The 12,050-nt window shown below is 37.8% G+C and overlaps 1 protein-coding gene and 1 long non-coding RNA gene across 2 annotated transcripts in view; one reads left to right on the top strand and one right to left on the bottom strand.

The window, feature by feature from the left end:
• LOC147602176 (uncharacterized) overlaps positions 1 to 12,050 on the bottom strand; it is a 70,513-nt gene that overhangs the window by 28,405 nt on the left and 30,058 nt on the right. The gene's annotated exons all lie outside the window — the stretch shown is intronic.
• The window catches only part of NTF3 (neurotrophin 3), a 60,095-nt gene that overhangs the window by 32,326 nt on the left and 15,719 nt on the right, over positions 1 to 12,050 (top strand). The window lies entirely within an intron of this gene.

The following is a 12,050-nucleotide window of genomic DNA, read 5'->3' as shown; positions in this document are numbered from 1 at the left end:
CAAGACTTTTTGAGTCAGAGACCAACATGTGCTTATGCCATCAGAGTGTAGTCTGGTCAAAAACAAGACAAAGCAAAGTATTGCATCATAGATGAAAGCAAAATAATTCACTGGGAAAGTCCTCTGCAGGTCACTCCTGGAAGGCAAAGAAAGTTATCTCCATTTTCAGCCCTCCCCAAAATAATCACTTAGCAGCATTTCACAAGGTCAGGTTAAGTGGTCTCAGAAGGAGATGGAACAAATGGAAACACATTCCAGTGCCAGACTTCCCTCTATAACAGCTAAAAATGGGATTTTTAATGCAGAATAACAGTGAAGGAGAGAAAAGAGAGTTTTCATATGAAAGGAAAGAATAAACAGAGAGAACATGCCTTCAGAGAAAACAAAGCAAAGAATAAGCAATTTTTTCTGTATGTTCTTAAACTGAAAACGTTATGACCCATAGACCAATCCAAATAATGTTAATAGAGAGATTCCTAAGGACTTTGGTGGACTTTGGAGTTATACTGAACTTCTGATGTTTCACGGGGAGGTTTCTGGCATGTGGGTAGGACGGATTCAGCCCTGTCCACCTTATTCCAGAAATAAGGCAACCAGTTCATCACAAACCTATGGGGCCATGTCCTGCTTGTCCCATGGAAAAAAACTAGGCAGGCTTTTGTGGTGGTGACAGTTTTTTTTCCTCTCTCCACTTCACAATAACTGTGAACTGAAAAGCAGGCATACAAAGCAAGACAACACTGTTGAGGCAGATACAAATCAAGAGGTAGAACAAGCTATGCTAGCTGGTGAAGTTATGGTGCTTGGGGAGACATGAAACATTGCTGAGATGGAGTGTTTACAGAAAAAATCCCACAGCTCATATTTGTATTATGTATTTATAAATTCCTGGAACTCGATTTTATAGGGTTTTTGATTAATGGCTGTACTGCAGTTCAGCTCCAAGCCTATTGAACTTACTGTACTGGAACCGAGCAAGACATACACTAGCCAAATATGAACACTACTACTGGACTGTGATTTAAACGTGGTTCATTGCTCAAAGGCATTGCTGTTGAGGCTCTGCTTATTGTACATGTAGAGCTCAAAGCTAAAGGAGGGCCTCTCAGAAGCCTTCTTAAAATCAGAGTCAGATATGCGTTTGTCTTGGATATCTCCATGGCAGAAGACATGAAGAAAAATGAAAAATGCTGTGATTTCCCCATCCATTTTACAATAAAGTGGGTGCAGCTCTTGTTGATGTACAGATTCTCCTAATTATGTATTTATGTCACTTCAGTCACAGTATCTTCCAGGAGCATGGCCAAATGCTCAATTTTCTTATGCTGGTGCTGTATGCCAAGTATTCCCACACTGTGGTATTTGACATTAGTGCTGTTTCTCCCACACTTCAAATAAGACATCTGTGGTTATGGCTGGCAAATGCCAACTTAATTGTTGATTATCATAATAATATAGTAAAAGCAGTCTCATTCTGTTGAGGTGGGAGTCACTTCATTAAATACAGTCCTTATGGCTATTACAATTTGTGAGGTGAAACTTGATGCCTGTAATATCTTAGTGTGCCAACTGGAGTCAAATGAAGGCAATGTAAAAAAAAAAAAAACCTGGATGAGAAATCTGAAGATTTGCCCACATTGAGAGAAACTTCTGTAGTCCCTTGGGTTGTAGTCTTCCCAGACAATGCACACTTCAGTCATAAGATGGAATCACTTTAGAAGGTTCAAACTTTATTACATCCCTCAGCTGGTATGTGAGAACAGGATCACTGGGATATTTCATTCACCCTCTTACAATCACTTCTTATGAAAAATAAAACAGAAGATTGATAATCATTGTTGATAATACAGATCATAAGAAAACACAAGGAACATTTGTACTCCCTTTGAAAATGTAGGAGTTAAGGCAAATAAATCTGTTTCATCTCACCTCTTTCTGAGTATAGCATAAAGATGAAGCTGCATGTGAAATTTGGAAAACGCTCAGGCTCTGTTAAGAGAATAGCCTCTTCCATACACTGTATAACAACAGCAGAAAGCAACCCAATCCCCTATACACAGAGTAAATCCTGGAAAACTGAATTTGCAAGTAAAAATAAATACTGAAGAATTGTTTCTAAGAAAGATTTTCTCCTCTAGTAGTTTGGTTTTGTGTTTTTAAAAACATGAAACAGTTGCCATGATGCTGGCTTACTAAATAGCTGCAGTCCAAAAAAATGAAGGAGTATAGAGTTGCTGAAATTCATTTAATTACACTTCTGCAGCATAATGGGCTTGTCATGAAGACAATGCCTAGTCTGTTTTTAATGAAACTGTTACTAGTTGTTATGACTGCTTGCATTTGGATAAATATCCTTTATTGTTAAGTCTAAAATATTATACATGGGTAATTAGTATGATCTATTTATGGCAGCATGACTTTTTTGTTTTGTTTTGTTTGTACAGGGTTTCTTCAGTACTCACCTTCAATTAACTTCATTTTTACTTAGCTCTTCTTATTTTCTTTGAGCTTTGCAAGGCATAGTGGCTGTCTTTTCTGACTCACGGCACTATTTTGAAAGATAACTGGAGTCACTTGTCTTTTTAAAGAAAACTTTAATTTGTGTATGTTGAAGTCCTTGATTTCCAGATGGTTCAAATATAAAGCAGCATTTTTCTTGCTGTGCCACACTGTTTCTTGCACTGCTGTGATGGTTTAGTCACAACTAATGGCTGTCAAGCAAAAGAGACTCTAATTTTTTATTTCAGAAGTCCCTGCTGCATGATTTCAGGGTGTGAAGTGGATCGGCCACCAGTCAGACATCGCAGCAGACAGTCAAGTTCCAATAGGAGTGACAGTCATAAAGTTGCCATTTTAGTGGGAGAATACTAGGGAAAAAAGAATTACAGTCTGAGTAAGTTAACTCTGGGGGGAAAAAAAAAGTGGCATTTTAAAGAGGAAAGGCAAAGACATCATGAGTGTGTTCATATGTCTACAGACTGGCAAGGTTTTAGACTGAGTTACCTTCCCAGGCTTTTGAGGCTTTCAAAGTAGGGATGTTGTGAGGTAGTGTGAGTGTATTTGAAAGTAATAGAAGTTAAGAGTTGAGCCTAATGATTAGGGTGAATGCAGTGTGCAGAAGACCATTCGCACTGGATAGTTAACTTATTCACAAACTGGTGATCCTTGCCATCTTGGATGTAACCATGTCTGGGAGTATCAGGGACCAAAAGAATGGAGGAGCCATGAGTGACCTCACACTTCAACTCCCAGAATTAACATCTCTTCGACACAGTACTTAGATGAATGATGTAAAGGAATGACACCCCTGTGACACCCGCTGTGAGTATCATGGATTTAGAAGATAAACTCTGGTCTCTAGTGTCTTGACAGATGGTATTACGGAAAATATGAAGGATTAGGGAATACCAGAAGGATCATGTATTTTCATCCTGACTTATTAAGTAATTTTGACTAAGTATTCCCAAAGGTTTCGCCAGTGTTTCTCACAGCTTTATCAGTCCAATTCCATCTCACCAAAAGGAGACAGACAGACTTCTACTGACTTCTTCTGGAGCTGGATTGGTCCTGAAACATGCTGCATACGGTATATGCAGCTATTTGCTCAGAAGCCCAAAAATAGCTAAAAGTATATTAACAAAGTGCATGGATGCTCATGAATTGGAATTCCTTTTCCTTAAATCATATGCATTTTGTAGTTCATGTTTCTGGCTGTCAGATTATAAACCAATCACCAAAACAGAAGGCATAAAAGACTAAGAAAAGCACAAGATCACAATCTCTGATTATGTCATGTATCCTGTGTGAAAGGAGAACAAGGACAGCCTACCTTTGGGGCCAGTGAAACTATTACCAATTAACACTATTCATACTTGTAATTCATTGCTGCATGTCCATTTATTTTAGGGTGATACCATTTTTCTTCAATAATATACTTTAACTCTAGTAACTAGAAGCCACTATTGTGCTTTCTTTTGTGAACTTAGTGTGAAAATTAGGGGAAAGTACTTTCTGAAACATATTGCAGTGATCCTATGCACTAACCAAGAAAAGTATTTGCTTTCTGCAGATCAAAATTATCAGCAGAAGGTAGTTCTACACAAACTTCATGTACTAAATCTCTTAGTACTATGGTTTATCATACCAGATTCTAGTTTATATCAATTCTGCATTCCAGTAAAGCTGTGTCTGTGTCAGATAAGATAGTAGCAGAACTTGCCCAGATGGTAGATGCAGAGTGTAAAGGCGCAGCACTCATCTCATTGATACTCCTCAAATATCTAAACTATTTAAAAATATTGAGCCATTTTTTCAGTGGCCTTCAAAGGATAAGGGGTCTGAAGTTGTTGTACTTTCCTAGAGTTTTACAGAGCTCTTTGGTAACCCATTCTGAGATCTGCAAAGTCACCAGAAAACTTTGGGCAACTGAAGGAGTGAGCACCTTTAGACAAGTTTGAAAATCCTACCCATGATACTGGTTTTTCCTCTTTGTTTACAAAGGTGATGACTCACTGAAAGGAGTTGAACACGTTTGTGCTCTTTCTTGAACTCACATTTCAACTAAGTCATCACTGTGAGGTTTCACCATGTGTAGGAGGTGCTGAGCCACAAGAAAGCTTTGCTGATGTTGTTGTGATCACCGCAAACATTTTCTCACTGATAACAAAGAGGAGGCAATACACATTTTTTTTTCTAGTGCATACACTAGAGAATTAAGAAGATCATATTTTGATTTACGTGGAATTGATTCTGCGGGGCCTTATGTAAATCCAAATAAGGATCTATGAACTAAAAGTAGTGTCTGGATAAACTTTATTAGTAAAATCAGTGTCATGGTTTTACATAAACAAGCCCAAACACATAGTCTACCATACCATGAGCAAAAACCACTGTTAGTATCTCTCTGGAGGTAGAGGGTGAGTAGGTTCACACCTTTCCCAGGCACTGTTCAGGCTACACACAGACCATTTGATCACTGTCTACATCAATCATGAGTCTACTAGGTCTGCATTTAGCAATATAATTTACAGCTACATTCATGTAAACCTTTATTACAGATATACTGCAGCTAGGAAAATAGTGGCAGGCAATAACCTATCTTTCCCCTAGGTTTTATTTTTAGGTTTTGTGACACAGATGAGTGAAATGCGGAGTGGAGACAAATCTCTAAATATATTTTTGCCCATACATGAATAAATCCAGGGAGCCCTGAGTACAAGAGCTGCCTTCATCTCCCACAGCAGCTCCCACAACAAATACAGTCTCTCAGTTTTTGCAGTGTACTCAACAGTATAATCGAAACAATGCTAATTAGAACTATCATTCCCATTTCACAGGTAGAAATGTAGCTTTAGAGAGCTGCATTCCTTTTTTACTTTAGAACCACTAAATGCACTCTAGCTACCCAAGGTGAAAACTACAATGAAGGCAAAACAAACAAAAAAAAACTTCAACTGTGCTGCTAAGAGTCAACTTCAGCAAATACATCTCAGACTAAAATTAACATGTTTTGTTTCTACTGACATAATATTGTGGCAGCTACATGTTTATCAGTAATACTACAGTATAAAAAAAAAAAAAGAAGAAGTTAATTTTAGCAGCGTAAACAAATCCTTAATGGCTTTCCCAAACTTACAAAGGCAATTCCCAGGGGAGCTAGGAACTGAACACAGGTTAGTGACCTTAACCACCAGACACTCCTTTCTGACTAGTTGAACACTGAGAAGAAATCCTGCAAAATTTCTGGGAACTGTCAGCTTTCAGTTGGCCTTAGCAGTACTTGAAGTCATGAGCATTCAGCATTTGGAAAGCCACAAATACAGTCTGCACGATGCTGAAGCCTAGTTCTGACAAGACTGTAGATCTTCGTAACATTCTTCTAAAACTGAAAAGCCAGATTTAAATTTCTTGTACATTATTCAGTTAGCTATGGTAGATTTTTAATTATTACTGCTATTGCAGTAACATCTGGAGGCCTTCATCAGGATCTGGCCTCACTGCCCCAAGACTGTGTAAGACACAACTTTTCTGACTTATAGTGAATGAGACCCGGCAGACTTCATTGTGTAAGGGGAGAGGAAGTGGGGACATGCTTCTGGCATCTTGGACTGGCGAGCAACCAAGATGCTCTGGGACTGTCCGATGGGCACATGTCCAGTCAGGAGAAAGGCCACAGCACTAGGCTGCAGCTGAAAATAAAATCTTCTTGTAAGGCTGCTTTCACACACAACCCCATAAGGTGAAATATTCAGCTGCAACGCAGGCACATTTCTCCTGCTCTGCGACCTCAGTTAATCCAGCGTGTAGGTTCACAGAGCAAAAGAGAGGCCACAGCAGTGTTCAGTAAAGACAGGAGGTTTGGTCTTCCCTGCTTCTAGTGATAGGAGCCTCACACTTAGTGCTCCGGGTTTGACAGAGCTCACGTACAGGCATGAAGTAAGGTGTCAGTCTCCATCTCTCAAAGCTCAGAATCTGACAGAAAAGATTTAACATGTGGCTTAAGAAAACAAGGCAGGGGAGGGGAAAGGCTGAGAAGAGAAGAAGGTATATTTAAGTATGTAGCTGGGTGCACAATTCACAGACATTCCCTCAGGTGGTCTGTACCAGCAAACACAGAAGTAATCTGTACTTGTAAATATATATTTTTGCTTACTCAAACTGTAAACAGTGATGACAGCTGGGAGAAGAGCAAAGATGGCTAGGAGGATGGAGAGATTTTTTAAAAATTTCTTATGAAGAAAATTTGTCAGTCTCAGAACTGGTGAAAAAGTGCACTGGCATCAAACCATAAAGCAAATCCTGCGTGGCACATGCTGACAATCAAGGTTTGGTGCTTTTTTTTTCTCTGAATGACATCGTTTCACGAAGCATTGGAACATTTTCAGTTAAGGGTCAGATCCTCACAGTGATGCAAACTAGAGTAATGATGCTAGTCAGTGATTCTATACCACAGAAGATATGGGCATCTAGGCAAAATTCAGATGCCTGTATTGTCAGACAACTTCCCAGGCTTTTAAATACTTGCCTCTCACATTCTTTGGACAGTTTTGAAAGTTATTATGATTCCATTGTAATGACATTATCCTTCAGGTCATTGACTTGCTAGTATCTAGCAATCAAGTGAGATTCTCACTTTGTAACAACCACGCCATACATCCCAGTCTTCCCAAATTCCTGAAAACATTTTGAATCAGAGAAGTCCAATCAATTAAATTCAAACCGTGTGGAAGGAAAGCCTATTCACTTCAAACAATTAAACAATTTGTGTTTCTAAACATATTTTCTGTTTGTTTATTTCTTTCAAAGTTCAAGTTTTGATCTGTTGAACCCAAAATAGTTTCAGATGGTCAACTTCTAAACTTTTTGACATTGACTCATGTTTTTGCTTGTCAAATTAATGACTTTTAACTCTTTGATATTCTCTCAGCTTTTGAGATTCCTCTCCTCGATTTTAATACTATTTCAAATTCCATTTTGTTTCATCTTTGTAACTAAAACATGCTCCAGTGATTTGAAACATTTCTGACCTTCTGCAATACCAAGATTTAGCTTTAAGAAGTTACCACTTGCTTTGTTTATTTGTTCTATGTGTTTAATCTTGTTTCCTTCTTTACGTACAATTCTACTCTATATAGGTTCCTACACTCTCTTCATCAGCAAAGTATGTAACTGCACTTTGATTTGGTTGGTCTTTTTGATTTTTTCTTGTATTTTAAATTAATATTCTACTCTTTTTTGTTTTTACATTAAAGAAGTAAGCTTGTGCACTTGCAGTGCAGTAAGCTTGTTTCTGGGCTTAAACAGGCTGACAGGGTCCTGCAGTCTATACAGAAAAGTTAGCATTGCAGTAGACATTTCTATTGAGTGTAAAGAGAGGATTTCTCAGCCCTTCATGAAGGGATTTGACTCAAATGTTCTATAGAAACAAATAAAGATAATGATATAGAACAGAAACACCCACAAACCAATTTGTGCAGGGTCTGATTATTATACAAGTCAAGTTGGAATGAAAGTACTAAATCAAAGTGCAGAGTCTCCGTACCACGGCATACTGAGTCCAAAACTGAGATCTTGTCCCAGACTTTGGCATCTTGATCTTTATTTATACAGAGAGTTAATTTGCACTCAAATGCAAGATGTGCACTGTTTGTGCACACTACAAAAGTGATTCATCTGAAACAGTGTTTGAGGGGATGTCAGACAGCTGCTCTCTTACTACCAGAAAAATTCCAATACAAGTAGGCAAGATCCTAACATCAGTATCTTCTGTACAACTTAAATAACACCATCTCAACTTTGTAGAGCTCTAAGTGACTGTATGTCAGCTCAAGAACTGGAGTAGAGGTATAAACTTCAGTTGTTCTCTGCTGATTTGTTTCATTTTCTGCATTCAAAGCCTGGTCTCCTTAGCCCACCTGGGCTAAAGTTTTCAGGAACTTCTCTGGAGTCAGAAATTATTTGCTTAACAACATGGGAAGAGAGGCTTATGTTTTGCAGCTCCTATCCTTCCCTCTGGAAGTCGCTCCGCAGAGATGGCAGAGAGGAATGTTTTCTACCATTGCTCAGGACTTTTGGTAGAGTAGACATCTGGAGGAGCGTGGGCCATGTCAGAGAGAGTGAAATAACAGTTGTGTGCTAGAGAGAGCCAGAGGCTACAACAATGATAATGGGGCAAAGAACAGAAGTGTTTCTCCATGTCTTAGCAACACGTAGCCCATCTCGTCCAACTTCCAACAATCTCTGTAATACATAAGACTTAAGTAGTGAAACAGTCTGTGTGTCTGTTCATAAGTCCTCCCTCCCAATAAGTTTTGAACTTGGCTGTTGTTGAGAGAGGATCTTAAGGTGTTTGGCTTTTATGAAGGTCATGGAAACAGGTGGTCAGAGAGAAAAGATGGGAGGGCTATGTTAGTGTTCCCACTGAGGGAAGTCCAGTCAAGAGCAAGAAACTTCAGTACCAGGCAATCCACACAGCATAAAAAGTTAAGAACATCTAAACTGCAGCAGGAGTTTCAATTGCAGTTTGACATTTTAGGAGACCAAAGAAACCAAGCACAAGACACTAAGCTACAGTAAAGCAAACTTCATTATTGGTACTACTCAAGGAAGTGTACTACTTCAGTGTACCACTGATTTTAGCCATCGAGAGCTCAATGTGCAATATCCCAGCAGGTCCAAATATAGAAGCTGCTCTGGCTACTGCTTATGTCGGCTCATTTCAGTCCAACATTTAGTCACATCACAGGCCTTCTGTAGGTCTCTGGCAGGTTAGCTTGTCTGTTTGCCAGGCAATTTTTTACCTGTAAAACAGGAACTGGAGCAGAGTTAACCTTCATGGGCATATCATGAAAGTAAATACTATAAGGATATCAAATCATAAGTTTTATAAAGTTAAGGAGAACAGAAGGGGTTATCTAGAGACACAATTGGTTTGCACAAGTTTAATTGCATCAGCTGCAGTGGAGTTTCCCCCATTCTAAACTAGTGTTAGATAAAGAGGCGAGGCACAGGGAAAGAGTCCACAGTGAGAATTTTTGAATTGGCTAGTGAACCAAATAGTCTGGACAATATTTAAGTGTATATATTTCTTACACAAAAGCCTGATGAGAAGACATAAAGAAAATCATGCTTGTGAAGATGCTAAATGCGATTTCTTTCCAAGGCAAAAAAGTATCAAAGGGAGTATTTGCCCAGAAATAAATTTATGTTGTATGCATAATATAGAAAAATACTTGTGAAGCCACTGTTAACAAAAAAAAAAAAAAAAAAAAAAAAATCCTCTTTGACATCTACTCCAGAGAACAGCAAACAAGAAAAAAGAAGATAATAAGCTTCTGTGTTGCATTACTTTAAAAATTCCCTTGAATGAAAGCAAGTGGTATAATAATGGACTGAGTCAGAGAGCACTGTTCAATTAGATGTAAAATTTAAGAGAGTTTATAATAGCAACATTATAAAGAAAGACTTGGTTGGGCTTATTGTTATGAAAAGGGAAAAAAAGTTGTGGTGAGTTAAATGACATTTATAAAATAGGAGAGTCTGATCAAACTGATCCAGATTAGTCCTCCACAGCAGTAAGACCTTAAAATTAGGTCACAGGGATGAAAGGAGAATTTAGTCTAAACTATTTCATACAAAGGCTATGTGACATATGGAACATGTTACCCTAAAGAGTAACTAAAGCAAGGAGCATGAATGTTTTCAAGAAAGAAAACTACAGGGAACTGCATAAGGAAATTTCCAACCATGGAAGCTTCAAAAGAAATACAATTCCTATTTATTTATATATTTATTTAAGGTAGTCAACCATTATCTGCATTCTGAAATGAAATTATGACAAGCAATATTTCTTCTTTCCCTTCCTAACTATGGTATTTGTGGGATTTAGTTTGTTTTGTTTTCGTAGAAGGGCTGCAATTTTTCCTTCACAAAACATAAAGGAAAAAAGCTAATCAAGTGTTAATGACTATGTATTTTATTTCAATACATAATAGTTTAAAATAATAATTCTTTGTATTCTTTTTTACTTTCACTAAGAGTTTTATGAGTGTGAAGATTTTTTAGTACAAAATGGGCACTTTACTTCTTTTTACATATCTGGAAAAACTTCACGTCCTGAAAATGTTCTCATGACTTAGTCTGTCTAGAATTAGCTACCACCAAGAAATCACCAGAGCAAGCCACGGGACAATTTGTGATAGTACTGCTGGTCCTGTTCTGCTGTTCCTTGAACAAGACTCAACATTCTTGCTAGGTATCTCAGATACTGTTTCCTGCATTACAAATTGGGCTAAAGAGGTACAGTGCTTTTTTGATTACTATATATTGAGCACCAGCCTGTAACGTAATGTTTTAAGACAGATGCAAGGACTAAATTAAGTAGAAAAAGAGAAAAGCTGAAAACAGATCAAAACTGCAACCTGTCATGTGAACCCTTTCAGCCTGCAGGAGAAATCAGATTCCAATCACAGTTTCAGAATAGCTAATTCACAGTGGTGCAGATTTACCTCACCTCACACAAAGCATACCATTTAGACAACTCAGCGGAGATAGGCTGGATGGATATTTGCCTTCAGTGTGCACACTGGAAAGGATTTAAAGTTAACCATCAGTGATGCGAGGGTTTAAAATCCCTTAATACAACCATGGGGGTTTGGAACTAAAATTGAAGAAAAATATTGAAAATTAAGCCAGAAATTTAATTTCAAATCTTGAACGTCAGACCTTATTGTAGCATGAAAAATTCTCTTCCTTTAGAAACCAATTAAATAAAATTGAGAGACCTTTTTCTTTATACTATGAATAAAACTTTTCCACTGCCAAGAATTGCAGGTTAGGAAGAAGGCAATGAAATTACAATATATTTTTGTGGAATGGTACTTGCATTTTAAGGTATTTCTTTCATTAGAGTGTAGACAAACTTGCCTCCTTTCTTGGAGTAATGTTATTTTCTTCCCTGTACGTAACTGTAGACCATCTAAACAAGCAAAACAGACGACTCCAAGTTTCACAGCATAGTGAAAGTAAAGAATTTGGAGAAATAACAATCTTAGTTTTAGCTTGTTCATAGAACACAGAAAATAGGACAAGAAGACAGTATGTTTTTACTACCTTATTGTTCAGAAATTCCATATATTCCTTCCTTCACTTTTGTTAGAGATCTGATATGGAAAGATCTTCTAAACACAGAGTCACATTTTCTTCTAACTTGTGCCAAGGTAAATCTGAAGTAGCACCACTCAAGTCAATAGAGTTATTTTAGGTCTAAACAAGCAACTTAATCAGAAGACATAATATTGTTACTTAAATTCCTTAAATTTTTTTTGCGTTATGTTGATTGTGAGCATTAACACCTGACCCATTCCCTACTGGATTTCCTCATAACAGATTACCAGTACTGACATTAGCTTAATAGAAAACCGAGCCAGTTCAGACACTATGCCAGATTATGACCTCAGTTATATGCAACTCAGTCTACAGTCGCCTGCTTGCTGTGTGACCAAAAGCAGAATTTGGCCTTGAGCTTTAATTTTTAAGACTTGCATATACAC

The sequence above is a fragment of the Chlamydotis macqueenii genome, chromosome 1 (assembly GCF_036417535.1).
Source record: "Chlamydotis macqueenii isolate bChlMac1 chromosome 1, bChlMac1.mat, whole genome shotgun sequence".
Lineage (NCBI taxonomy): Eukaryota > Metazoa > Chordata > Aves > Otidiformes > Otididae > Chlamydotis > Chlamydotis macqueenii.
The sequence above is the reverse complement of the archived record's forward strand: the minus strand, read 5'-3'. Positions and strand labels throughout refer to the sequence as shown.